Source organism: Tursiops truncatus, chromosome 18, assembly GCF_011762595.2.
Source record: "Tursiops truncatus isolate mTurTru1 chromosome 18, mTurTru1.mat.Y, whole genome shotgun sequence".
Classification (NCBI taxonomy): domain Eukaryota; kingdom Metazoa; phylum Chordata; class Mammalia; order Artiodactyla; family Delphinidae; genus Tursiops; species Tursiops truncatus.
This window is the reverse complement of record NC_047051.1, coordinates 63,832,012-63,859,039: the sequence shown is the minus strand read 5'-3', so window position 1 is coordinate 63,859,039 and position 27,028 is coordinate 63,832,012. Positions and strand designations below refer to the sequence as shown.

Genomic DNA, 27,028 nt, shown 5'->3' with positions numbered 1-27,028 from the left:
GCTAATGTTTCAGTTCTAGTGGGGAACCCTTCTACCCACCGTGAACACGTGCCCACTAGCACCTAGAGATACCTGAAGTTGCCCTGTGCTCTCGGCATGACAGATCAGTCTGCCATTCTTCTCCAGAATATGTCCCTCTGGTCTGAATGGGCTTTATCTGGGGGGCTCTGGGGGGTCTGGTGTTTGGGATATTCATTGTGCAGATGGTGCACGTCTCAACTATCAGACTGACTATACTTTTTATGCCGGGTGTTCTCATGAACTCAACTAACCAGTTATATAGAGCGTCCCGCCTGTAGTGAGTTCCTTGATGAGACTATCTGATGGCTTGACAAACTGCAGTTTGGGGAAAGAAGTATTGCTCATGTTCATTAAGTAGCCCCCCAAGGCCTCCTAGATCTCCGTTACCAAACTGAATTAGGGTCAGCTTGCCTTCGCACAATAAAGCCAATGTACTGACACCAAGTTGTGATGAAGAAAGGTGTAGCATTTATTACAGGTGCATATAAAGAGTACAAGCGGCTAATGCTCAGAAAACTGGGATTCCCCAATGGATTTCTGGGAAATCATATTCATTTTAACATCTTTATTAGAGTATAATTGCTTTACAGTGGTGTGTGAGTTTCTGCTTTATAACAAAGTAAATCAGCCATACATGTACATATATCCCCATATCTCCTCCCTCTTGCGTCTCCCTCCCACCCTCCCTATCCCACCCCTCTAGGTGGTCACAGAGCACTGAGCTGAACTCCCTGTGCTCTGCGGCTGCTTCCCACTAGCCATCCATTTTACATTTGGTAGTGTATATATGTCACTGCTGTTCTCTCACTTCGTCCCAGCTTACCCTTCCCCCTCCCTGTGTCCTCAAGTCCATTTTCTACGTCTGCGTCTTTATTCAGGGAAGGGTTTTTAAAGGCAGGGTGAGGGAGAGATTCGCAGGGTACATGATCAGCTGGTGCACAGTCCTCTGGTTAATGGTGAGGTAACGGGGTGTCACGGGGGTTAACATCAGTTCTCTGGCCCCAGGTGGTCTGGGTGCCATGTGCTCATGGTCATCATGCAATTAATTTCTTCCATCTGGTGGGGGTTCTAGTATCAGAAAACAACTCAGGGATGTGCATCAGACAGTGTAATTTATGTCCTTCACGGAGGAAATAATGATTCTGTGACTGCTCTATGGCTGATCTATTGTTTAAATTTTTTTTTTTTTACTACATGTTCGCAGTCTTTCAATCTTTAATTCTTGAGCCAGCCTTTTGTGACTCAAGGGAGGCCTGGGAGACTAAAGCTTTTCTACAAACAAGAGGCAGGCAGAGGACATGGAGAGGAGGGTGGGCGTCTGTCCTGGAAGGCTCCATAGGGTCTTGCTGGGTTACATAGTGAAGCCCCACTTCTGGGCTTGTCTGCTGCTTCCTTTGTATAGACTGAGGAGTAGTTGGGTGGATCTGGCCTCTGCGGTATGAGGGTAATTACCAAGTTACTGGTTCTAGGGCCACCCTTCTGGTGGCTGCTTCTGCTTGTCGTTTCCCTTTATAATCTCCACATTCCCTGTTTGATGACCCCTACAGTGAATCACTGTCACTTTTCCCAGAAGAACGAGCTGCTTTTAGGAGTCTCAGTATGTTTAAGCCATGTTTTACCTGCTTATTCTCTGCAGTAAGCATACCCCTTTCTTTCCAAATAGCCCCGTGTGTGTGTAGGATGGCATATGCATACCGGGAGTCTGTGTAAACATTTAAGATCTTCCCTGTCCCGAGCTCCAATGCTCAGGTGAGTGCTATCAGCTCACCTTTTGGGCTGAAGTCCCTGGGGTTAGGCTTCGTGCCTCTATGACTCGGGTCTGGGAGGTCACTGTGGGTCCCACCAGCCTTTTTCCCTCTCTTATGAAGCTGCTCCCATCTGTGAACCATTCCTCTTCTGTGTTTGGGAGAGGCTCACTTCCTAGGTCGGGCGACTGGAATAGATCATGTCTGTGGTTTCTGTACAGTCAGGCTCCAGAGGCCCTGTTTCTGTGGGTAACAGGGTAGTCGGATTTAGTGTGTGACAGGTTTTTATGGTAACCACTGGGTTATCTAAAAGCATAGCCTGAACTTGACCTTCAGGGGATAGCCATTCTGTTCCCTTAGAACTTATTAAAGCCTGAACCTGACATGGGGTCCACGGAGTGACTGGCTGACCAAACGTTAACTTTTCAGCCTCCTTTAGCAGAGTTGTAGTAGCTGCTGCTGCCCGTAGGCAAGGAGGCCATCCCTTAGCAGTCTGATCTAATTGTTTAGAGAAATAAGCGACCACTGAATAAGGGGTCCCAGTCTTGAGCTAATACCCCAAGGGTGATTCCCCTTCTCTCATGAATGTAAAGGTCCTAAGGTTTAGCTGAATCTGGGAGGGCCAGGGCAGGGACCCAAAGTAATTGCTTTTTCAATTACTGAAAGGCCCTTGACATTCTGAATTCCATTCAAAAGGATCACATCATAGCATGCATCAGTATGTCTATCTTGCCAAACAGTGTTCCATTGCATGTAATACCACATTTTATTTATCCACTCATCAGCTGATGTACACTTGGTTTCCCCCACCCCCAATACACTTTTTTGTTTTTATGAATAGTGCTGCTATAACATTTGTATCTAAGTGGATATACGTTTTCATTTACCTTGGGTAGGTAACTAGGAGTAGAATTGCTGGGTTATATGGTAACTTTGCAGCTGTACCATCTTACATTCCCACCAGCAATGTATGAGGGTTCCAGTTTCTCCACATCCTCTTTAACACTCGTTATTGTCTTTTTAGTTATAGTGTTGAACCATTTAAGATCAGTAAACAAGTGCAGAAAGAAGTCTTATGACATCTCCCCCATGTTTGTAAGCTCTGTGCCTCGCCTAATGGTCGTGCACCTAGAAGGCACTCCCTAAACATCTGTTCAATGAAAGAAAATGAAAAAAAAAACCAAACCTTTTATTTGTATGTTGCCTTAGATTTTAGGTTTTTACAAAGTGCATGCACAAATTCTATGGCTCAAAATAACACTATAGGAAGTAGGAAGAGTGGGGATTTCCCATTTTAGACCTGAGACATTTAGGTAATAAGTGAAGCATCTAGATCACTGGTCCCCTGGCTTCATATCCAGTCTTCTCTGTACAATTTAACACTGATTTTTTCAGTATGTCTTTTAAACACCTTATTAGTTAATGTTCAGAAAAGAATGCTGAGACGTTTCAAAAGATCTTAGTTTAAAAAAAGACAGCAGAAGCTGAAGGAACTGAGTGTATGTGGCTGTTTGGAGACAGCTAATTATGGTCCTGAGATAGTTGTGGCGACTGGAGAGAACAGTTTGGGGAAGCCTGACAAAGGAAGTCACTAGACGTCCAACTTTAGCAAGAAATCTCTTCATCTTTTGAAGTAGAACTAGTAGTTGAGCATTTGCAGGGCTGGAAAATGTAGGGAATGTCAAAGAGAGCTCTAAATCAGGTGAGGACTGATTATGTAGGTTGTAGATTGCATTATCTGAGAAAGAGCTAACACCAGAAAGTAGGTAATTGAAAAATTACAATTTTCAGGGAGTTCGCTGGTGGTATAGTGGTTAGGACTCGGTGCTTTCACTGCTGTGGCCCGGGTTCAATCCCTGGTCAGGGAACTAAGATCCCACGTGCTCCCACATGCTCCCACATGCTGCGTGGTGTGGCCAAAAAAAAAAAAAAAGTAGTATAATAAACCCCCATCATGCCTATCAGTTGAAAATTATCAACATTTTGCCATTCTTATATGTTTGATTTATAAAAAATGTTTGAATACATTAAGGCATTTTGGGGGGGGGTTGTGTTGGGTCTTTGCTGCTGCACAGGGGCTTTTCTCTAGTTGTGGCAAGCAGGAGCTACTCTTCTTTGTGGTGTGCAGGCTTCTCATTGCGGTGGCTTCTCTTGTTGCGGAGCACAGGTTCTAGGCGCGCGAGCTTCAGTAGTTGTGGCTCATAGGCTCTAGAGTGCAGACTCAGTAGTTGTGGTGTATGGGCTTAGTTGCTCCGCGACATGTGAGATCTTCCCGGACTAGGGATCGAACCTGTGTCCCTTGTGTTGGCAGGCGGATTCTTAACCACTGCACCACCAGGGAAGTTCCTTTTAAGGCATTCTTTAAATGTCATTTCCCTCCAGCTTTATTAAGGTATAACTGACCATCAAAACTTGTACATATTTAAGATGTACAATCTTATGACTTGATTTACGTTACACTGAGAAATATTCACCACAACCAAGCCAGTCAACATAACCATTTCACACTTTAACCATTTTCTTTTTCTATGTTGAGAGCACTTAAGATCTACTCTCTCAGCAAATTAAAATACACAGTACAATATTGTCTATTAAAGCCACATTGCTGTACACCAGTTCTGCAGAACGTATTCATCTTGCATAACTGAAGCTAAAAGCCATTATTAATAACACTGTTTTAACCGAGGTATATGGGTAAGTATTAAAGAATAATAATGGGATCTTGTTATAAGCATCAAGAACTTTGATCTTCCTTCATTTAGGGTGAAAGGGAAGAGAAACTGCTGAGCTGGTAAGATAGCCACACAAATAACTAAACACTTATGAGTGGAAGCCCAAGATTTTGTTCATTCAATCCTACAGTCATTCATTCAAACCATGTATTCTAGGTAATTTCCACACACACTGTCCATCCACCAGTGAGACAGACCATATTGGACTCAGACTTGAGTCCAAATCAGGATTCATTATTTACTAATTCAAAGACTTTGGACAAGTGCTCTCCTTGAGCCTCATTTTTCTCATCTGTACAATAGGGATAATAATACCTTCTTGAATAGGGCATTGTTAGAGTTAAAATGGAAGTAAGGTCCCCAGAAATGCACATGACCTGTTTTCTGTAACATGTGCCATTGTTATTTATCTAGGCTCTGAGCATGCGATGAAAGAAATCATATGGCAGGCTCTCTCTCCCAGTATTCCCCTTTCCCAATCTTCAAGGGCAGCAAAAAGCTTATAGAGGTCCCTCGCACAATGTAACATGTGAGATGCCAAAAGGCTGTCCCCAGTGACATCATGCATTCATCTTCCAAAATCATCTGAGCTCCCCTAATTTTCTACCTTTCTTTAAGTCTTTGTAGCTCTACAAACATAATCTGGGCTAAATCCTGCTTTGTGTTGGCCTCAGCCTGTGTTGTCAAACCCAAGTTCCCGTACCCAAGGCACAGTGATGCCAGATAAACCGAAGTGTCCAAGTTCTGAGCAGAGAAAGGTTTATCCTCCTTGATGGATTTCAGGGGAGGATTTTTAAAGGCAAGGTGGGGGAGAGAGTCCAGGGTACTAACTTGAGAATTATCTTTTATTCAGCCGACTTGCTGAGGACTTAAACCCTGTAGCTCAGAGATAGCTCCAAGGGTCTGCTCCCAGGAGGTAATGGAGGAGGCAGGATATATAGGAGTTTTTGCAACAAAAACCAGGTAGTCAGAGCATCAAAAGATTGCTGTTAATTAAAGAAGACCAGACATCTGAAGTTAATGAATTTAGCACTTTTTTTTTTTTTCTTGGCCGTTCTGTGAGGCTTGTGGGATCTTAGTTCCCTGACCAGGGATTGAACCTGTGTCCACAACAGTGAAAGTGCAGAGCCTTAACACTGGACCGCCAGGGAATTCCCTAGCGTTTTCCTATGTATGTGAAGATGCAAGAGTCTGGGCTTATTGAAATCACTCCTTTGACATGCACATCAACTATCTAGGACCAGTATCCTCTTTTTCTCCATCCTGAATCCCCTCAGGGTGCACACTTGGGGGTGGCTGCAGTGGCTGAGGGTTTGACGCCCCAATATTCTTAGTTTACTGATATGGCAGGCGGCATTCTTCTTCCACAGTACAGCAGTCAGCTCGTGCACTGTCCTCTGATTGGTTGACGGTGAGTTAACACAGTGGTGTCACAGGGGTTATCAACATCAGTCCTTAGGCTCCAGCAGGTCTGGAGGCTACCTGCTCATGGTCATCATGCAGTTAACTTCTTCCATCTGCAAGAGGTTTTAGTATGTGCCAAACAACTGAGGAATGTGTGCCAGGTGCTATCTGTGTCCTTTGGGGAGGAACTAAAGGTTCTGTGACTGTAACGTGGCTGACCTATTGTTTAAATTTTTTTTGTTATTACATGTTCACATTCTTTCAACGGTTAATTTCGGAGCCAGCCTTTTGTAACTCAGGGGAGGCCTGGGAGACTAAAGCTTTTCTACAAACGAGACAGGCAGAGGACATAAGGGTGTGTGTGTGTGTGTGTGTCTGTCCCAGGAAGGCCCCACAGGGTCCTGCTTGGTTACAGCTGGAGAACCTCCTACAAACCCTTGTTTGGTCGTGATGAGGGCGGGCTGCTAATGCCTTGTGCCATCTTTCTCCTGGTCTTCCCTGAAGACAGGGGGTGTTTCAGAGCAGCAGAGGAGAGCAGAGTCTGCGCCTCCCCTCTCTCCACCTTCTGGGTCGGTGCCTGGTCTCAGAGTAAGCACTTTGGTAGAGTTTGCAGCCAGGTGCGAGTAAGTGGGCGTTTGGGTGCCGACCCGCTGTGCTGCGCAGTTGGCTTACCCGTCTCCATCAACTGCTCTGGCCCCTCGCCTCGTACCTCCCTGTGGCTCCAGGCAGATTCCGCCTGGCCGCCCCTTCGTCCCGCCGCCCCACACCCGGCTCCCAGCAGCTGAGGCAGCGGCGCGTAGCGGACGCCCCCGAGGCGACCCCGGGAGGCAGGGACCGGTGGGCCGTGGGCGCTACCCTCCCAGAAGCAGGTGGTTATTGGGCTCCCGCCCAGCGGACCAGCGAGGCGGCCCGGTCTCCAGCATCCCCGCCGGCGCCTCCAGGAGCGGCCAGTGTCCCGGACGGTGCCGTCTAGCCCGCTGCAGGAGGCGAACCTCTGCTCCTCCGTGTTCTAACGGTGCGCGCTCCGCCTGAGCTGCAACATCCCGCCGCTGGGGGGCCAGTGCCTGACGCCGCCGGCGCCTTTGGCGGGCCGAGGACGGCTTTTTGCTGTCAGTGGGGCTTCCCCACGCCGGCCACTTGGTCTCGGCCTGCGCCCGGGAACACTGGGCGGGCGGGAGCAGGGCCGGGGAAGGGGGACCCGGAGACCTGGTGGCTTGGGCACCGGTCTCCCTGCTTTGCCGACCCGCCAGCCTGCAGCGTCCGGGAGCAGGGCGAGCAGGAGGGGGGAAGTAGAGAACCGAGGCTGCCCAGGAGGAGTCACCGCCCAGTGGGAGAACGGACTGGACCCCGCGCACTCCACACTTATCCCGCTTGCCCAGTACTGCTCAGGAATTCGCAGTTCTGAACTAAAACTGCACGCTTCCCCCCCCCCGCCCCCCCAAGCAAGCAGCTTATGAACAGCTTCCTTTATCTAATTAGCGCCCTGCACCGTTGCCATCTTCCAATAACGCCCCCACCTTTTCCCGTCTTCCTTATGTGGCAGCTGCATTCCACCTCCACCCGGTCCCTCTGTCCTTGTGTCTATGACCACGTCTCTCTGCCTCCCTCTCTCCGTGTGCATCTCTCACTGTATGTCCTGGTACCTACTGGTAGCAAATTTCCTGTGGGTAAAAATCACTCTTTTGTATTTAATGAACGGGGACACTGTTGTTGAACATGTTTTGCATTTGCCTGGGACTCGCAGCCACGACTGGAATGTGTATTATATATGACCAGCCCTTTCCTTATTGTTAATGTTTCATTTCCACCTTTGAGGACCACTCAGGGGATGGGGTCCCTGGAGCCTGTGGGGTCTTATCCAGATCACTAGCCTTCAGAGAAGCAGTGCATGGTCTTGATGCAGGTGGTCCTGCCCAGGAGTCCTAGGGTCCTGAAACTGACAGGTCCCTAAACTGGGAGGAAACCTACAGATGGAAAATGGCTCAGAGAGCTGAAGCTTTTAACTAAAGTTTTCCATCTAGTAGCTGGAACTACTGACTAGGTGGACTGTAATTACACTTGGGTGATTATTAGATTTTTTGTTACTGGACCCTAACCCATTCATCTTTCCCAAATTCTGATATTTCCTTTTATTATGGGACAACCTATGGGATCCCCAGGGGATGGGAGCTCCAGTGCTTGTTTTGACTGTGGTGTATTCAGGGTGTGTAGCTACATCTCTTGGTCATATGGTGGCCCTTAAGGAGAGAGGGGCCTAGAAGGAATATGGGGGGGTGGTTAACGTAAATAACAGCAAAGTGGGCGAACTTCAGGCAGGGCAAGGAACACTTGAAGCATCTTCTGTTTGTGGATTTTCAAAGTGTGTATGCATGGAAATGGGAAGGTGAAGACTTCTCACTGATTTTGGTAGGCACCCATTTCCAGTTTTCCCTCTGGAGGGGAAGGAGCTGAAGGCACTGAAGCAGAGAGGTTGCGTAAGTTGCCTGCCATCATGCAACTAGTGAGTGGTGGTGCAGGATCCCAAACCAGGCAGTCTGGCTCCCGAGCCCTTGTTCACCCTGTATGTAACTGCTCTACTGAGCTGCTTCGATGTGGATACTTGTTCTTAAATGCAGGGAAAAGGCGATTCCAAACACACCTTTGTTTTTGTAGACAGGAGTTTCTCAAGGGAAGTTCTTAAAAGTTCTTGCTGTTGGAGATGATGCAAGTGAAACATCTCTGTTACCAAGCTTTAGGGTGGCTGTTCTTAAAGTATGGCGCTCAGACCTGCAGCGTCCTGGTCACCGGGGAGCTTGTTAGAAATGCAAATTGCCCCGCACTCATTCTAAACCAATTTTGTAAAATTAGAAACTCTGGGGATGGTGTTTAAACAAGTGCTCCAGGTGATTCTGATGGAAGGTTGAGGCTGGCCACTGCTTCAAGCCACTCCTCCCATTGGCATTGTTATTTCAGTATTAACTTTTAAAAAGGGGTTAGATGTTGACCATGATTACCATCTGTCTGTAAAGTCTGAGGTACCTTAGTGATTTCCTTGTGTCCCCCTCTCACTGCCCCAGGAAAGCTGAAATGAGCCCAGCCAGCAAGTGCTGCCCAGAGATGAGGCCCATTTTGTAGAGAAAAACTGAGTTTTCATCTTTTCATTGGGTATTTGCTTTTCTCAAATTTCATCTGTTTTCTAAACTTGTAAATGATGCCAGTAACTAGCTTACTGACTTTTATACGAATGACCTTGTAACCGAAAGTGGGGTCGGGCTGCTCGGCGCTCAAAAACCAATAAAGAGGCAAGGTTGGTGGAAAGGAAAGTTTGCTTTATTTCGGATGCTGGCAATGGGGGGGAGGGCAGATGCCTGTTCGAAGGCCGACTCCCCCCTCCCCACCCCGACATTCAGTGGGCAAGAGCTTTCATAGACAGATGGAGAGGGCTGCATGCAGAAACAGCACAGTCAGCTCTGACAGTCATCTTGAAATTGGTCACTGGTGGTCTGACCAGCGTCATCTTGATTGTTTTAAGTACAGTTAATCTTCAGTCCCAGGGTCGGTTTGTTCCCATTTCCTTGAGGCCAGTTTTCGGAACTGTGGCAGCTTATGTCACAGCTACAGTCTGGTCATCATGTAGTTGACGTCTTCCACCTGGTGGGTTTCAGTATCTACAAGACAGCTCACAGGATGTGGCTCAGAATATTATCTGTAGCCCGTGAGGAGGAACTAAGGTCCTTGACTCTGCTTAATGACTAAACTGTTGTTTTGTCCTGGTTGACTGTTTTCCTTTGCTTCTGTATTTTCTCACTTTTCTGATTAAACTTATGCTTTGGCTAAAGTTTTTCCACAGACAAAAGGCAGGCAGAGGACACGGGGGGAAAGGACCACAGGGTCCTGCTCCATTTCAGCTTCACTGGGGTTTTAGTGTTTTCACAGCTCAGTTTGGACTTAAGGTCTAAGAGGAGTCATACATTATGGCTAGTGGTAATTGTGAACTTTAGAAAAGAATATATATTTTTCTATTTCTGTAAGAAATTTAAAACTATAAAAGAAGAAAGGAATAAGGATTTCTTTCTGTTAGCCAAGTACACTTGCTGATATTTTGGTTGTTTCTTAGTCTTTCCCCTAGAAATCTTTACGCACATCTGCACACGCCACATCTTTTCTATAAAACTAAACAATTTTGAATCCTGAATCCTTCTTAATTTTCTGTGGTTTACATTTATTTATGGGCATTACATAATCTTTGAAACATGGTGTTGCAATTTATGCAGTCTTTCATTTTTGTTGAACAGTTTATTTCTAATTATGATGTGATGCATATCCGTGACCATGTACTTTGGGGCATTTTTCCTTTTTCTGTATTCCTAGAAGCAGACTAACTGGTGAAAGGCCAAATTGTTTTCCATCAGGTTTGGACAGAATTGCCCTCTTTATAGCTGTTTGTGTGCTTATTTCATTGTCAACTTTGAGTACCTGAATTACATTTTTTCTCAGTCTAAAGTCTAAAATAATGTCAGACAGTTTTAATTTGAATTTATTTGATTTATAGAGATGGAAGTTTTTGTGTATATTGACCATCTATTTGTCATTTTTGAATTGTCTCTAATGGGTTTTTTCCTATGAGGCATTTATATTTTTGAAATAACTTGCAGTAGTGCTTATAATATTTTGCCAGATTTTCATTTGTATTGTAATTTAGTTTAGGGGTTTTAAATTATATATCATTAATTATATTGAGCTTTTTTTCTCCTGTTGCTTTTGTACTATGTCTTTTTTAAGATCCCAGCATCATCTAAATCTCCGTAAGCATTTTATTGTAGCTCTTTTATTATTCCTTATCTAACAATAAAGGCAGCTAGAAATTCTTATAGTATTTGATATAAGCTAGGCCCCGTTTTTTCCGAAACATCCCATTTCCCCATCATGGATTATTGACTAATTCTTCCTTTCCTCCGTCATTGAAAGTAAGGGGCACAGTTTATAACTGTGTCCAGCTAGGTACTAGATTGTCCAGTCTGCTGAGACTCTCCTTGGTTATGTCCCCACTGTCCTGCACTGCAGGCCTCTGGGGTGTGCTCTGCACTTCTCTCCCACCCTCATCTCGGAGGCCAGCAGGTTGGGGGTTAGTGCAGGACCTGTCCCAAGAGATGAGGGTTGAACAGTGTCTTGGGCCAGATGCACTTGGCCCATCAGGGAGTGGTTAAATCCTGGCTCTCCCGATGCTGGCCACACCTCAGTCAGTGAACTGCCACGTTGCAAAGGGAATGCAGTTGTGGAAACTGCCACTGGTGTCAGGACAAACTCTCTGGAGACTCTTATCTCAGAAAGATGATGACATAAGGGGGAATGCAAACTGGCTGAGTGCTGTGATGTTTTAGAGAGGTTGGTCCTGTTAGGCCCTCTGTAACTAGTGATCATGAGCGCATAGAAATGTTTAATTTCAAACTAGGATTCTTTGCACTATTTTCAGAATACCACTTGTATTAATCTTGTTCTTCGTTAACAGTCAGAAATCCAAATGATGTAGATGGAGACTGGGTGAGCTTTCAAGGGCATTTTCTCTGGCCTTGACCTCTTCCCCTTTCCTAACCATTTAGTTTGATGAGTTTTGGTAATTTTATACAATAACTACAGCCCCAAGCAAATGTAGAACAGCCTAAAGGTGTATTATAATTTTCTACTGTGTCTTTATGACAAAATAAACAATGTAACAAATTTATCTCCTGTAGTTTATTCTTGGTTTTTTGGGTCTTTATAGTCCTGCATCTGGTCAGCCTGAGAGGTGTCAACTACTGTCCACTCAGATGTGTCAAGTGGATAATTTGCCTTTCTGAGTCTTCCGGGGTCCCCAGATCTTGTTAACTCCCTTCCTTTGGTTGACCTGAAACAAATAGAGTGTCAGATATTTCTCCAGGAAAATGGGTTTATTCGGGATCAGCAGAGAATTGCAATTCTAGGTCTGCCACAATGGAGTCACGTGCAAGTCCCCAAAGGGCAAGGGAAGAACTCTTACACATAGCAAAAGGAAGTTGGGAGGGCTGTAGAAAAGAGTTTTTCACTGGCTGAGTCTTTGCTGGGAAAGAAGAGGAGTCTGTCTTCTTCCCAGCAGGCTCTACTATTGTTGTGACTTCATCTATCAAAGTTGTCAGAGGCTTTCTGCTGGGCCCACATGGGGTTACTCAAGAGCGCTGTCGTGGCAAAGGCTGCTCTGTTTCGTGGAACTTTGTCCTGTTCAGAGCATCACTGATCCTCTCAGTTGATCCCTCAGCAGCCTTGGGAGGTGTCATCTCCATGTGTTCTCCCCATTTGCCAGAGGCCGATACTGAGACGTTATGTGGCTAGTCCAAGGTCATAACAACCAGAAAGTGGCAAAGTCTAGACTCTGACCCAGGAAGATTTCTACCTGAGGCACATCGAGTGGAATTTTTTTTTCTCATTTAATTAAAAAAAACAGTGGTGAAATGCACACAACATAAAATTTACCATCTGAACTACTTTTAAGCATATGGTTCAGTAGTGTGAAGTACATTCACATCATTGTGCAATCAATTTCCAGAACTCTTTTCATCCTGCCTTAGTGTGTCATTAAACACTAACTCCCCACTCTCCTTCCTTACCGCCCCTGGCAACCACAGTGCCACTTTGTTTCTCTCTGAATTTGACTGCTCTGAGTACCTTCATGTAAGTAGAATCATACAGTTTCTGTCCTTTGTGACTACACCATTTTACATCCCCACCATCAGTGTGCAAGGGTTCCAGTTTCTCCACATCCTTGCCAAACCTTCTTTTCTCCTTTTTTTCCTCCCATAGTAGCCCTCCTAATATGTGTGAAGTGGTATCTCATTGTGGTTTTGATTTGCATTTCCCTAACTATTATTGATTTTGAGCATCTTTTCCTGTGCAAGCAGAATTTTAAAGAGGGCCTTTCAGGGTAAGTCCTAGTGTTAATTCCCTGAGTGTTCTCTGTAGGAAATAACTGTAAGATACGTGGCCCAACACGTTTCAAACCTGTTTATTGGTAAAGCTCACAGATTTATACTTTTGGTTTTGGAAGTAAATTGAGACCTAGAGATATTAAGGGTCATGGAGATGCTGAACTGGAGTGGAGAAGGAGATCGGGGGGACAGTTGAGGCCCTGAGGCCTCAGTACCACTGCTGGGACTAGAAACCAGTCTTCTGACTCCTGGACTGGGGTGCTTTAGAGGTGCCAACCTACCAGGGTTAGCAAAATCTGAAGCTCAGTCTCTCTTATTGCTTCTTTAATAATTCATAGGCATTCACTTATTCAACAAATGATTCTTGAGCGTCTCCTCTGTATCTATATTATGCTGGGAATGACACAATAAATAAGAGGATAGTGATCTCTGCCTTCATGGGTGGCTATTGTCTGGCCTTGGAAATTTCCTTACCCTCTAAAATCAGTAAAATGGTGTTAATCTTTGGGATACCTCTGCATATTAAATCATTTAGATAATGCATAATGGATTTGAATAGGTTTTGGGGGCGATCCTCTGTACAGTTGTTTTTTCCTTTTATAATTAATAAGTAATTTGCAGAGAGATAATTTGATATTATGTCAATATTGTGCCCCACATCAAAGTTTCACCCATTAGCTTTTTCTTCAGTGGATAATTTTCTGCGTCCATTGTTCCTTCTGTATTTCTTTGCATTTAATTATACAAGATATTTCCCTTCTCTCCTGTTTATGGAGCAGTAAAAATTCATGGATTCTTTTGTTATTTTTTTAATTAAAAATTTTTTTTTTCTAATTAATTTTGGCTGTGTTGGGTCTTCGTTGCTGCGCACAGGCTTTCTCTAGTTGCGGCGAGCGGGGGCTTCTCTTTGTTGTGGTGCGCAGGCTTTTCACTGCAGTGGCTTCTCTTGTTGCGGAGCATGGGCTCTAGGCATGCAGGCTTCAGTAGTTGTGGCACGTGGGTTCAGTAGTTGTGACTTGCGGGCTCTAGAGTGCAGGCTCAGTAGTTGTGGCGCACGGGCTTAGTTGCTCCACGGCATGTGGGATCTTCCCGGACCAGGGCTCGAACCCGTGTCCCCTGCATTGGCAGGCGGATTCTTAACCACTGCGCCACCAGGGAAGTCCCTGTTATCTAATGGGTTATTTTTCATGGTAGGTGTAGGGCCATTGATAAAGGTGAAAAGTGCTAGGTACTGTTGCTTACTTGCAGCGCCCAGAGTCTTGGAATATTACCTGTATGTAAACACACATACAGGCATGGCTATCCTGAGTGCCTGTGGGTAACATGAGGGAAGACAGCTTGGGAACCCACCTACAGAGCGCAAGTGAGGAGTGGTGGCCAGGTGAACTCACTAGGTATTACCACGTGCACTTTTGTTGGCAGAATCTGATCCCTTTATTTTTTTTTTGAAGGACTTAGTATCTTTTTTAATTGAAGTATAGTTGATTTACAATGTTGTGTTAGTTTCAGGTATATAGCAAAGATTCAGTTATGCATATACATTTTTTTCAGATTCTTTTCCATTATAGGTTATTACAAGATATTGAGTACAGTTCCCTGTGTCATAACAGTAGGTCCTTGCTGTTTATCTATTTTATATATAGTAGTGTGTATCTGTTAATCCCAAACTCCTAATTTATCTCTCCCCCAGTTTCCCCTTTGGTAACCATAAGTTTCTTTTCTATATCTGTGAGTCTGCTTGTTTTGTAAATAAGGTCACTTGCATCATAGTTTAGATTACACATGTAAGTGATATCATATGGTATTTGTCTTTCCCTGCCTGACTTACTTCACTTAGTATGATCTCTAGCTCCATCCATGTTGCTGCAAATGGCATTATTTCATTCTTTTTTATGGCTGAGTAATCCATTGAATATATATACCACATCTTCTTTATCCATTCATTTATCGATGGACATTTAGGTTGTTTCCACGTCGTGGCTATTGTAAATAGTGTTGCTGTGATCATCGGGGTGCATGTATCTTTTTGAATTAGAGTTTGTCTTTTCCGGATATATGCCCAGGAGTGGTATTGCTGGATCATATGGTAACTCTATTTTTAGTTTTTTGTGGGGTTTTTTTGCGGTATGCGGGCCTCTCACTGTTGTGGCCTCTCCTGTTGCGGAGCACAGGCTCTGGACACGCAGGCTTAGTGGCCATGGCTCACAGGCCCAGCCGCTCCGCGGCATGTGGGATCCTCCCAGACCGGGTCACAAACCCGTGACCCCTGCATCAGCAGGTGGACTCTCAACCACTGCGCCACCAGGGAAGCCCATATTTTTAGCTTCTTAAGGAACCTCCATGCTGTTTTCCATACTGGCTGTACCCATTTACATTCCCACCAACAGTATAGGAGGGTTCTCTTTTCTCTGCACCATCTCCAGCATTTATTATTTGTAGACTTTTTGATCATGGCCTTTCTGACCGGTGTGAGGTGATACCTCACTGTAGTTTTGATTTACATTTCTCTAATAGTGATATTGAGCTTCTTTTCATGCGCCTGTTGGCCAATGTATGTCTTTTTTAGAGAAATGTCTATTTAGGTCTTCTGCCCATTTTTTGATGGGGTTGTTTTTTTGATACTGAGCTATACGAGCTGTTTGTATATTTTGGAAATTAATACTTTGTTGGTCAAAACATCATTTGCAAATATGCTCTCCCAGTCCATAGGTTTTCTTTCATTTTGTTTGTTGTTTCCTTTGCTGTGCAAAAGCTTTTAAGTTTAATTAGGTCCCATTTGCATATTTTTGGTTTTATTTTCATTACTCTAGGAGGTAGATCAAAAAAAGACATTGCTGCAGTTTATGTCAGAGTGCTGCCTATGTTTTCCTCTAAGAGTTTTATAGTGTCTGGCCTTATGTTTAGGTCTTTAATCCATTTTGAGTTTATTTTTGTATGTGGTGTTAGAGAATGTTCTAATTTCATTCTTTTACATGTAGCTGGTCAGATTTCCCAGCACCACTTATTGAAGAGAATGTCTTTTCCCCATTGTATATTTTTGCCTATATTCTTTGTTCTAGATTAACTGACCATGAGTAGTGTGTGGGTTTATTTCAAGACCTGATCTCCCCTTTAAACTATATACAGGCTGGACTTGCCTATTCCATGAGCACTCCATTCTTTCTTTTCTTGTGACCAGGGAACTAACAGTGAGAAAACAGACCACCTACAAATACTCATAGTCAGGGCAGGCTACATATTTTAAAGGGCCCAGTGCAAAATGGAAAAAGCAGGGTCCATTGTTTAGAAATTATTTCAAGATAGCAACAACAGGACACTAACCAAGTATGGTTCAGTTTAACAAATGAGAGGTGGTCAGGGTATTACAGAAATATGAGTTACCTAGGATGAGGATTGATCTTAAGGGTGGCTTCCTAGAAGAGGTGAAAACTGGGCTGACCCTAGAGAGTGAGGCTATCTCCCCTACATGGACCTTCTTCTCTTTTTATAGACCACAGGGTATTGAGGAGGATCACTTAGTCATTCTGACTTAAATGTCAGTCACCAAGAGTTTTCTGCCACAGTACATTTTAATTATCTACCTCTGGAGTTGTGACACATGCCATGGGGGGGCATGGAGAGGTACTGTCCAGACCTCCCTTCAAGGACTTGTTGCCCCAGCTGCTGGACGTGGTGCTAGTGGGCAGTCTTTAGCCATCAGCTCCTCTGGGGGGGCAGCCTGTATGCAGTGACCCATCAAGGTGGAGGTATAAGGGCCTGGCCATTGGACATGTCAGGAAACCCTGAAGGGCCGTCTTCATTCCAGAGCCCCCATGGGGTCATCTAAAGTCATTGGCCAGTGTTCCAGCTTGATTTCTCCCTATGCCCTAACTTGTTTCTTCCCTCTCGCTTCTGCAAGTATTGGTCCCAAGGGCACCCCTAATAAATATCCCAACACTAAACTCCATCTGGGTTTGTATCCCAGAGAACCAACTTGCAGCATGTATCAGAAAACATTCTAGTACTTGGGGAGGATTTTTATTTGAAAATTACTGGTTACACATATAACATTTTAGAATCACCAAGTAAAATACAAAATGGTGGAAACAAGGACTTTGTGGGTAAATGTGGTTACCTTTGGTTTAAAATCCTCAATCTAATGTTGTCTGACCAAAATGAAATTATCTATTAATAACAAAAGAAAACTATTATGTTGAACCATATGAAACTGACATTTTATAAGTTAAAAAAAAAGGTTGAATGTTAGCAGTTCCACATGGTTCAATCTAATAGAAAAAGTACATTAGCATTTGAAATTTAGAGGACATTATACTTATGAATAACTCATGGGTAAAAGATATAATTGAGTTAAATTAGAAATTACCTAATACTATGGTTATTGATCAGTGCTAAGCACCAAAACTTGTAGGTTGCAGCTAAGGTGGGTCTTAGGAAACAAAAGTATGCTTTATGTACTTAATTTTTAACTTAATTCTTTTTCTAATATAAGTTTCCAGTTTAAGAATTGAGGAAAAAAATCTCAAAATAAATGAAAAGTTGAAGGAAAGAAAGAATAATATAATGAACTAGAAAATGTTTAAAAAACCAGAAAGGATCAATCAAGCCTTAAAAAGCAAAAAAAACCCACAATTATAGGTGCTGCAGAGTTTAAACATATAAGATATTGTGAATAAGTTTATGTCAGTCAAGTTCAAAACTCACAGGAGATCCACTCCTAGAGAAATAAATTGTACCAAAAATGACTCTATAGAAATAACAAACTGAATAGTCCTAAAATAATTACCAAAAATTAACCAGACATTGATGGTTGCACAACACTGTAAATGTGATTAATGACACTGAATTGTATGCTTAAAAATGGTTATATGGCAAATTTTATGTTATATATATTTTACCACAATAAAATAATTAAATAAGATCTTCAGTCTAAAAGACAATCAATCATACATCTGTCCTTCATTATGAAATCCCCTAGAAGGGCTCCTATTTTGAAAAAGTATATTTTCTCTCCCTTCTCTTTTAGAACATATAATATTGTCCTTCTGTATTTTAACCCTATATCTATTTTTTTTTTTTCTGGAGAGGGGATGCCTCTTTCTCATACAATGTCACTTAAACTAAGGTATATTTTTTGTTTTTCCTATTAGTTTTCTCTTACTATTTTAACCAGAGGTCTTTGGGTATGGAACCCAGTTCTGTTAACGGAAGTGGTGAGACAAAATGGCAACTTCACACACGTCAACTAAATAGAATCCCTGATATAATTGGACCAGGGGTATATAATTTGGGGAATAGTAAGAAACATCTGTGACAGCTTTGTCTTGCACCTTAGAAAATGTGCTTTGTCTCTGGAGTCTGTCAAGGCACAAAAACTGGGAGACAGCTTTTATTGGTGGCCTGTACCTCTGATTTAGGTAAGAAAAATAATCCTTTTGTAAGAGCTTAGAATCGTTGGGTGAAGTTGGAGAAAATAATCCAAATAAACGAACATCTTGTATGTGTAAATATTTGTTGCTGGTGTAAAGAAAGTACAGTGTAGCTTATGCAGAGCAAAAACTATTGGAGAAATACCTTCGGAATAGACTTGACCTCATGGTAGAATCACGGTGCTGACTTAAAAATTGTTAAGGCTGAGGGCTGTCCATTGGAAGCGTTCATAACCACATGGTCACTGTGAGTAATATCTGTCTATGTCATTTTGAAGTGCACCTGAGGGGAAAAAAGAGAAACAACATGTTTAAAAGTTTTAAAGTCCTCCTCCCTAAGGCAGTGCATTTCTAGGTCCACTTCTTTATGTGAAGCAATCATATCACTACTGGAGCCACAATTAAAAAAACCAGGGATGTATTTATTCTATGGAGGAAGTAGCCCCATTAAAACCCTCAATGGGGCTGAGCTTAATACCAAACAACCTGTAGATCCACTTGAGTTCTGATCATTCTGATTCACAGATATGTTTTATCACTACATTAAATTGATAAGCAGAATCATTTTACTGACTCAAAACCTGGAGATATATTAAAAACAGGGTGACAGGCTGGGAAATCTAGTCTGAAAAGGGTTTCTCATTTTCACACATAAAGTGAGCACACCAGATTTGGATGTTAATATCAGGTTGTCATCCCTATATTTTATAAACTTGTACTGACAAGCATTGAAACACTGGCATATATGTATGAAATATGCTGGCATTTAATTTGTGCAGCAAAGCAGTTATAGGGTCTATAGAAATGTGATCTGTGGATGATGGGTCACAGGAATGAAAAGAGAATCAAAAGCTTTAACAAAGACTCAACCAAGCAACTTCGAAAAAGAAAGATGATACCAAATAATAGGACAGGTCTTTGCCAGGCCTTTGAGTTCTTGAATTCTACCAATTTCTAGCTGAACTGGAAGAAATAAAGGTTTTCTGCTAAATGTATAATCAGAACATAAAGGAAATGAAATGCTGTCAAGTTTCTCTGTTCCACAATCATCAGTTTTTAGTAGCTGTAGTATATCTCAGTTCCTTGACAGATGTGCAGAACAAAATGAAATAATGTCAAGGTTTGTGAGCTGTTATCTCAAAATGTATTTCTTTGAAAAAGGACTTCAAATGTCATTTTTTTCCCCCAAAGAAGAATGTGAAATGTTTTGAGTCTTTATAACAGAAAATGTACCATCTATCTGAGGCTGACTTGTGTCAGGATCTGGGTCGCCTAAACATAGGATTATGGATCTATTTTATAAAACCTGGGACCAAATACATTTGTGGGTGCTGTCAACAAAGTTATCACGAGAGATAATGGACATCACACATGAAATAGAAAAGCACTGAGACACCTACCTTCATATCAAGTGTACTTTCTTTTTCTCTTGTTGCTTGCATACTTGCTACCCGCCTCCAAACAGCACTGAATATGAAATGCTATATATTAAAATGTCTCTTAAGTTAAGCAGAAAAATAAGAAATTCTCCAAGAATGCGTGGACCCCACTGGGTGAAATCTGAGGCTATTTCCATTATAATGCAAGAATTTAAAAAAATAAGGCCTTTGGGGGGAGGATAATTGCATATGATCTCTCTCCTCCATTTTTTAAAGCTAGCCATATTTTGTGTGGTTATTATGTACTCTCTTGGTGAAACTAAAAACAGCCAAAAGACAAATGGAAATACTTTTAACTTTCTACTGCTTGACGTTCCTCCCAAAATCACCTGGTTCCTTTCCCCAGAACTCTTCTCAATGTAATTTTTTAAAAGAAAAAAATTTTTTAATTTATTTATTTTTGCCCGTGTTGGGTCTTCGTTGCTGCGCACAGGCTTTCTCTAGTTGTGGCGAGCAGGGGCTACTCTTTGTTGCAGTGTGTGGGCTTTCTTATTGCAGTGGCTTCTCTTGTTGCAGAGCACGGGCTTCAGTAGTTGTGGCACGTAGGCTCAGTAGTTGTGGCACATGGGCTTAGTTGCTCTGCGGCATGTGGGATCTTCCCAGACCAGGGCTCGAACCCGTCTCCCCTGCATTAGCAGGCGGGCTCGTAACCACTGCGCCACCAGGGGAGCCCAGAAAATGTTATTACAAGCACCTTTTAACCAAAATGGCCTTTGCTTCATGGTCTGCAATAATTGAAACCAAATACTGAAAACAAGCTTTCTGTGTATAAAAGCCTTGATTTGACCCTTCTCTTTCTCATGGTGTAGACTGCACTCTGGCTGACAGCAGAAGTGAAAGAAGGTGTCTTTTTCATAGGGTGGGTTATGAAGAGGGTCGAGATGACTGAACGCTTGTTAGCAGAGTCCTTGTGTACGGGCTGAGCCTGAATGGAGAGGCCCAATCTCACCTCTTTCTCTCTTCTGGAACCACTGCTGACCCTGGAAAAATCATTTAAGCTTTCTGTGCACGGGCTACTGCATTTGTGAAATGAGACAATGACCTACCTCATAGGAACTAAGTGATGGCCACAAACTGCAGGTTTAAAACATGCTGAGCTAAGTGTTGGTTGTGATTATGATGCTGCTCAAGAGACGTGGCCCCTTAGTCCATGGAAAGTAGCAGCATCAGTCAGATTGAATGATGAAAACAACATCTCAGAGGCCCTTTTGTGAATCTTGTAGTTTTATCTTAAAAGAAGCCCAGTTGAGACACATTTAGCTCAGTGAACATGGTAACCTGGGTGGCAGAAAAGTGGTTAAAAAAATTACTCTTTCTAATCTGTGACTTTGAGAAGTTACCTAGGTTCTTCTGCCTCAGTTTCTCCAGCTGAGGGATAATAATTCCAGCTCAGAATGGTCGTGAAGATTAAAAGAGATAATGCCAAAAATATTCAATTTATGGTAAGCAGAACATAAGACCAGTGAGTGGTGCGTTTCTTGGCCCTCTTCCCCTTCTTCTCTCAGGCATGGTTCATTGTAGTTCCTCCAATGTAGGTTAAAACAGTCTAGTATTTAAACTCCAGCTTGTAAATAAAACCACCATCATGGAATTAGATCTTACTAAGAGCAACAGAGCAATAAAAGCTCACCTGCATGGATAAAAGCCAGCAATCAGTGCTTCAATATATGTAGAATTCTGGCTCAAGACTATACGTTCATTCTCCGTGAACTGCATGGCCCTAGTTCGATCCCAGTAACCCTCAAACTCTTCATCTTGAAAGGTCTAACTTTGTGTACATACTGGCAGATATATTACCAAAGTTAAAGACTGCTGGAGAGTTATAAAGAATTTTTGCTTTTAACTTAACGGAACAATGAATATTTTTTCCCCTTATCCTTTCAGAAATCACCCTGAACAGCAAGGATATTGGGAGATAAAAAATAAGCCGAATCTTTGATGAAATCAGGAGTCATTTGAAATTCCAAGTGACAAAATATCTGGACAGGCTACATTAAGCAACTGGATCCAGTGGGCTGTGGCATGACAGAGATGGTACGTAAGGGTAGCAGATCATAGCTCTCCAACTAAGGGGCAAATGCCAGTGAGGAATCATACAGAATCAATATCTTTGCCTGAAGCATGTAGATTGGTGAGGTCCTAGGAGAAGAGAGATTTTGAAATGCAAGCACTGTTGACTGCCCATCTCTGCAAGCTAGGGAGGAATACAGGCTAAATGAATATGTGTTCTCGATTTCTCTCTCACTTGCTTATTTTTTCTCTCTAGGCCATGTGGAACTTCTGTGTTAAGCACAGAATTCCCTTTAGTCTCAAATGATGCCCTAGCCACAACTATCCCACAGATATTATGGTCTAAAAAAACTCAATTCAAAGGTGAGTAGTAGGAATAACAGTAATAAAAAAGTAGTATAGGATCTGTAAAATACACAAACAAAAATGAAGACAAGGAGTAAGATGAGCATATGATGGATGAGAAAATACTGAAAAGATGAAAATTATAAAAAAATATAACAATACATTCAAAGAAAATGTAGTAGAACAGTCAACCTGTGGACATCCAAGAGTACAGGAAAACATGGCACAGCAACAATGATGAAACATGAGTTGACAGAGGCTGAAAGTGAAATGGAAGAGAAAAATGAAAACATCAAAGAAATGATCATTCTAAAAGGCAGCATGAAGATTAGTCACTGCTGAAAAAACAACATGAGACATGGAGGATAGGATTGAGAAAGCAAGGCAAATAACTGTAAATTAATGAAAAATTTTTAAGGATTAAGGAGGTAATAGCTTTATAAAATAGACAAAGGATAGCAACATATACATTATAGATTGCTATAAAGAGGAGAGTCTAATCAAATAAATTCAAAGATGTAATTCAAGCAAATGCTTAGAAATAAAAGACTTGAATCTAGAGGTCAAGAGTGCATGATGTCCTAGGAAAAACTAATGACCTTCAAAATACGGAAAGAATCCTTTAAGAATCCAGGAAAGAAGATCAAGTTTTATCAACTTAGAGCTGCAGCAGGTAAATATTTCATACAGTTAACCCTTGAGCAACATAGAGGTTGGGGCGCTGATCCTCTAGACACTCTGTATATAACACTGCAGTCACCCTCCATATCTACAGATTGAACCAACTGTGGATCATGTAGTACTGCAGTACAAATTTTTAAAAAGGTGAATACAAGTTAACCTGTGCAGTTCAAACCTGTACTGTTCAAGGGTTAACTATATTTACAATAAGTCAGGGATTCTAACTCCAATGCACTAGATGATATAGAGCCTTGTTTTCAAACTTTTATTTGTACTGCCACCCACAGTAGTAAATATATTTAAATTTACATTGAGTACCAGTACAGATTTCACTGTCTATATTTATATTCATCTATCCTGAAAGGAATTTAATGAAATATTTACTATTGCTAGGAAAGATACATTGCTATTCTTCATCCATTCCATTCTTTTCTATTTCATTTCTGAAAACATGCTGGTCATGACTGACTAAATGGAAAACATGCTGGTCATGACTGACTAAATGGATTTCACAGGCCCACTAAGGACTCACAACCCAAACTTTTAAAAACAGTATACAAGGAACAGACGGAACAAACTTTAGTCAACTAGAGATGCAAAAAGTATCATTTAACACAGGTAGGTAAAATAATAGAGGTTTAAGTATTTTTAAAGATTTGAAGGTAAACAGTAGAAGAAAAACCATTTAAACACTAAAATTTGTTGGTAGAATGGAGAAATGGAGAAAAGGTTTATAATGTGAAGTCAATAATAAGGAAGTAAAGTATTCCTGGAAGAAATTAAAGCAACACACAAAATAATGAACAAAAAAACAAAAATTACAGACTACAAAATAAAAGGTTTTAAAAAAAACTGAAAGCATAACAGAACTAAGATAAAACATACCCCTGAGGGCTAAGATTAAATCTCAGAGCTAAACCTAACTATAATACTTGCCATTGCAGGAGACACATCTACAATCTGATATCAAAAGACAATCAAAGACATATCAGGCAAATGAAAACTGGGGACTTAATTTCAGTTTTGAACCACGTTGGATTCAGGGTCAGAAACATTAAATGAATCAAAGAAAGGCACTTGAGTGTTGTATGAAAGAAGTGTTGTATGAAAGAAGAGAAGGTTAGCACTCCCCTTGATAAGGATGGAAGAGGTCCTTGGGCCTGACAACATGCAAATGGTTAAGGCATTGCCACCTGCTTCAGGGCATCTAACTGTCATTTTTTGTAAATTTAAGAAAACTGAAATCATATCCAGCATCTTTTCTGATCACAACACTATGAGATTAGAAATCAATTACAGAAAAGAAAATGTATAAAACACAAACACGTGGAGGGTAAACAATGTTACTAAACAACCAATGGATCACTGAAGAAATCAAAGAGGAAATCAAAAAATACCTAGAGAAAAATGAAAACACAAGCCAAAACCTATGGGCTGCAGCAAATGCAGTTTGAAGAGGGAAGTTTATTTGAAAAATCTCAAATAAACAACCTAACCTTACACCTAAAGTAACTAGAGAAAGAACAACAAACAAAACCCAAATTAGTAGAAAGAAAGAAATCATAAAGATCAGGGCAGAAATAAATGAAGTAGAGACGAAGAAAACCAGAAAAGACCAATGAAAGTAAAAGCTGGTTCTTTGAAAAGAGAAAGTTGAAAAACCTTAAGCCAAACTCATCAAGAAAAAAAGGGAGAGGGCTCAAATCAATAAAATTAGAATGAAAAAGAAGTTACAACTGACACCACAGAAATACAAAGGAGCATAAGAAACTACTACAAGCAACTCTATGCCAATAAAATGGACAACCTGGAAGAAATGGACAAATTCTTAGAAAGGTACAACCTTCCAAGACTGAACCAGGAAGAAATAGAAAATATGAACAGACCAATCACAAGTACTAAATTGAAGCAGTGATTTTAAAACTTCAAACAAAAACTCCAGGACAAGATGGCTTCACAAGAAAATTATATCAAACATTTAGAGAATTAACACCTATCTTTCTGAAACTCTTCCAAAAAACTGCAGAGGGAGGAACACTCCCAAATTCGTTCTATGAGGCCATCATCACCCTGATTCCAAAACCAGACAAAGAATACCACAAAAAAAGAAAATTACAGGCTATATCTCTGATGAACATTGATGCAAAAATCCTCAACAAAATACTAGCAGACCAAATCCAACAACACATTAAAAGGATCATACACCATGATCAAGTGGGATTTATCCCAGGGATGCAAGGATTCTTCAGTATTCGCAAATCAATAAGTGTGATACACCACATTAACAAACTGAGGAGTAAAAACCATATGATCATCTCTAGAGATGCAGAAAAAGCTTTTGACAAAATCCAACACCCATTTATGATAAAAACTCCAGAAAGTGGGCATAGAGGGAAGCTGCCTTAACATAATAAAGGCCATATATGACAAACCCACAGCTAACAACATACTCAATGGTGAAAAGCTGAAAGCATTCCCTCTAAGATCAGGACAAGGATGTCCACTCTTACCTTTATTCAACATAGATTTGGAAGGCCTAACCATGGCAATCAGAAGAAAAAGAAAAGGAATCCAAATTGGAAAGAAGTAAAACTGGCACTGTTTGCAGATGACAAAATACTATACATAGAAAATTCTAAAGATGCCACCAGAAAACTACTAGAACTCATCCATGAATTCCTTAACGCAGGATACTAAAGTAACACACAGAAATGTCTTGCATTCCTATATACTAACAAAAAAATCAGAGAAATTAAGGAAACAACCCCATTTACCATTGCATCAAAAAGAATAAAATACCTAGAAATAAACCTACCTAAGGAGACAAAAGACAATCTACAGATTCAGTGCAATCCCTATCAAATCACCAATGATAACTTTTCACAGAACTAGAACCAAAAAAATTTTAAATTTGTATGGAAACACAGAAGACCCTGAATAGCCAAAGCAATCCTGAGAAAGAAAAATGGAGCTGGAGGAATCACGCTCCCTGACTTCAGACTATACTGCAAAGCTACATCAAAACCGCATGGTACCGGTGCACAAACAGAAATATAGAACAGGATAGAAAGCCTAGAAATAAATCCACACACCTATAGTTTTGTCAATTAACCTATGAGAAAGGAGGCAAGACTGTACAGTGGAGAAAAGACAGTCTCTTTAATTCAGTGGTGCTGGGAAAACTGGACAGCTACATGTAAGAGAATGAAATCAGAGCATTCTCAAACACCATACACACAAAAAAATGTAAGGCTATAAACTCTTAGAGGAAAACATAGGCAGAACTCTGACATAAATTGCAGAAATGTCTTTTTTGATCTACTCCCTAGAGTAATGAAAATAAAAACAAAAATATGCAAATGGGACCTAATTAAACTTAGAAGCTTTGTACAGCAAAGGAAACAATAAACAAAATGACAAGACAACCTACAGACTGGGAGAAGATATTTGCAAATGATGTGATGACCAACAAGGTATTAATTTCCAAAATATACAAACAGTTCATATAGCTCAGTATCAAAAAAAGAAAAAAAACCCAAACAACCCAATCAAAAAGTGGGCAGAAGACCTAAATAGACATTTCTCCAAAGAAGACATACAGATGACCATAAAGCATGTGAAAAGATGCTCAACATCACTAATTATCAGAGAAATGCAAATCAAAACTACAATGAAGTATCACCTCACACTGGTCAGAATGGACATAATCAGAAAGCCTAAAACAATAAATGCTGGCAAGGGTGTGGAGGAAAGGGAACCCTACTACACTATTGGTAGGAATGTAAATTGGTACAACCACTATGGGGAACAGTATGGAAGTTCCTTAAAAAACTAAAAATAGAACTACCATATTATCTAGGAATCCCATTCCTGGGCATATATTTGGAGAAAACCATGGTTCAAAAGGATACATACACCCCAATGTTCATTGCAGCACTACTTACAATAGCCAAGACATGGAAGCACCTAAATGTCCTTTGACGGATGAATGGATAAAGAAGACATGGCATATATACACAATGGAATATTACTCAGCCATAAAAAGAATGAAATAATGCCATCTGCAGCAACATGTGTGGACCTAGAGATTATCATACTAAGTGAAGTAAGTCAGACAAAAAAAGACAAATATCCTGTGATATCACTTATATGTGGAATCTTAAAAACATGATACAAATGAAGTTATTTACAATACATAAATAGACTCACAGACATAGAAAATAAACTATTGGTTACCAAAGGGGAAACGTCGGGGGAGGAGGGATAAATCAGGAGCTTGGGATTAACATACACTCACTTCTATATGTA

General features: G+C 41.4%; 1 protein-coding gene, 1 long non-coding RNA gene and 1 other non-coding gene across 3 annotated transcripts in view; 1 reads left to right on the top strand and 2 right to left on the bottom strand.

Annotated features, from left to right (window-relative positions):
• Nucleotides 1-1,188: 1,188 nt before the first annotated feature.
• Nucleotides 1,189-7,319, bottom strand: LOC141277059 (uncharacterized). Its single transcript, XR_012327734.1, has 2 exons — nt 2,654-7,319; nt 1,189-2,009 (listed from the first exon to the last, which is right to left on the bottom strand). It is a non-coding gene; the product is annotated as an uncharacterized lncRNA (long non-coding RNA).
• A 1,874-nt stretch (nt 7,320-9,193) lies between these two features.
• Nucleotides 9,194-27,028, bottom strand: part of LOC101333221 (ATP-binding cassette sub-family C member 4-like) — a 167,375-nt gene continuing 149,540 nt past the window's right edge. Inside the window, exons 24-25 of the mRNA XM_073795048.1 lie at nt 18,391-18,528; nt 9,194-11,765 (exon numbers count right to left, since the gene is read on the bottom strand). The gene's annotated coding sequence lies outside the window, so the exon portion shown is untranslated. The remainder of the gene's footprint in view (nt 11,766-18,390; nt 18,529-27,028) is intronic.
• Nucleotides 23,818-23,943, top strand: LOC117308917 (U6atac minor spliceosomal RNA). The gene has a single exon (XR_004523166.1). It is a non-coding gene; the product is annotated as a U6atac minor spliceosomal RNA (small nuclear RNA).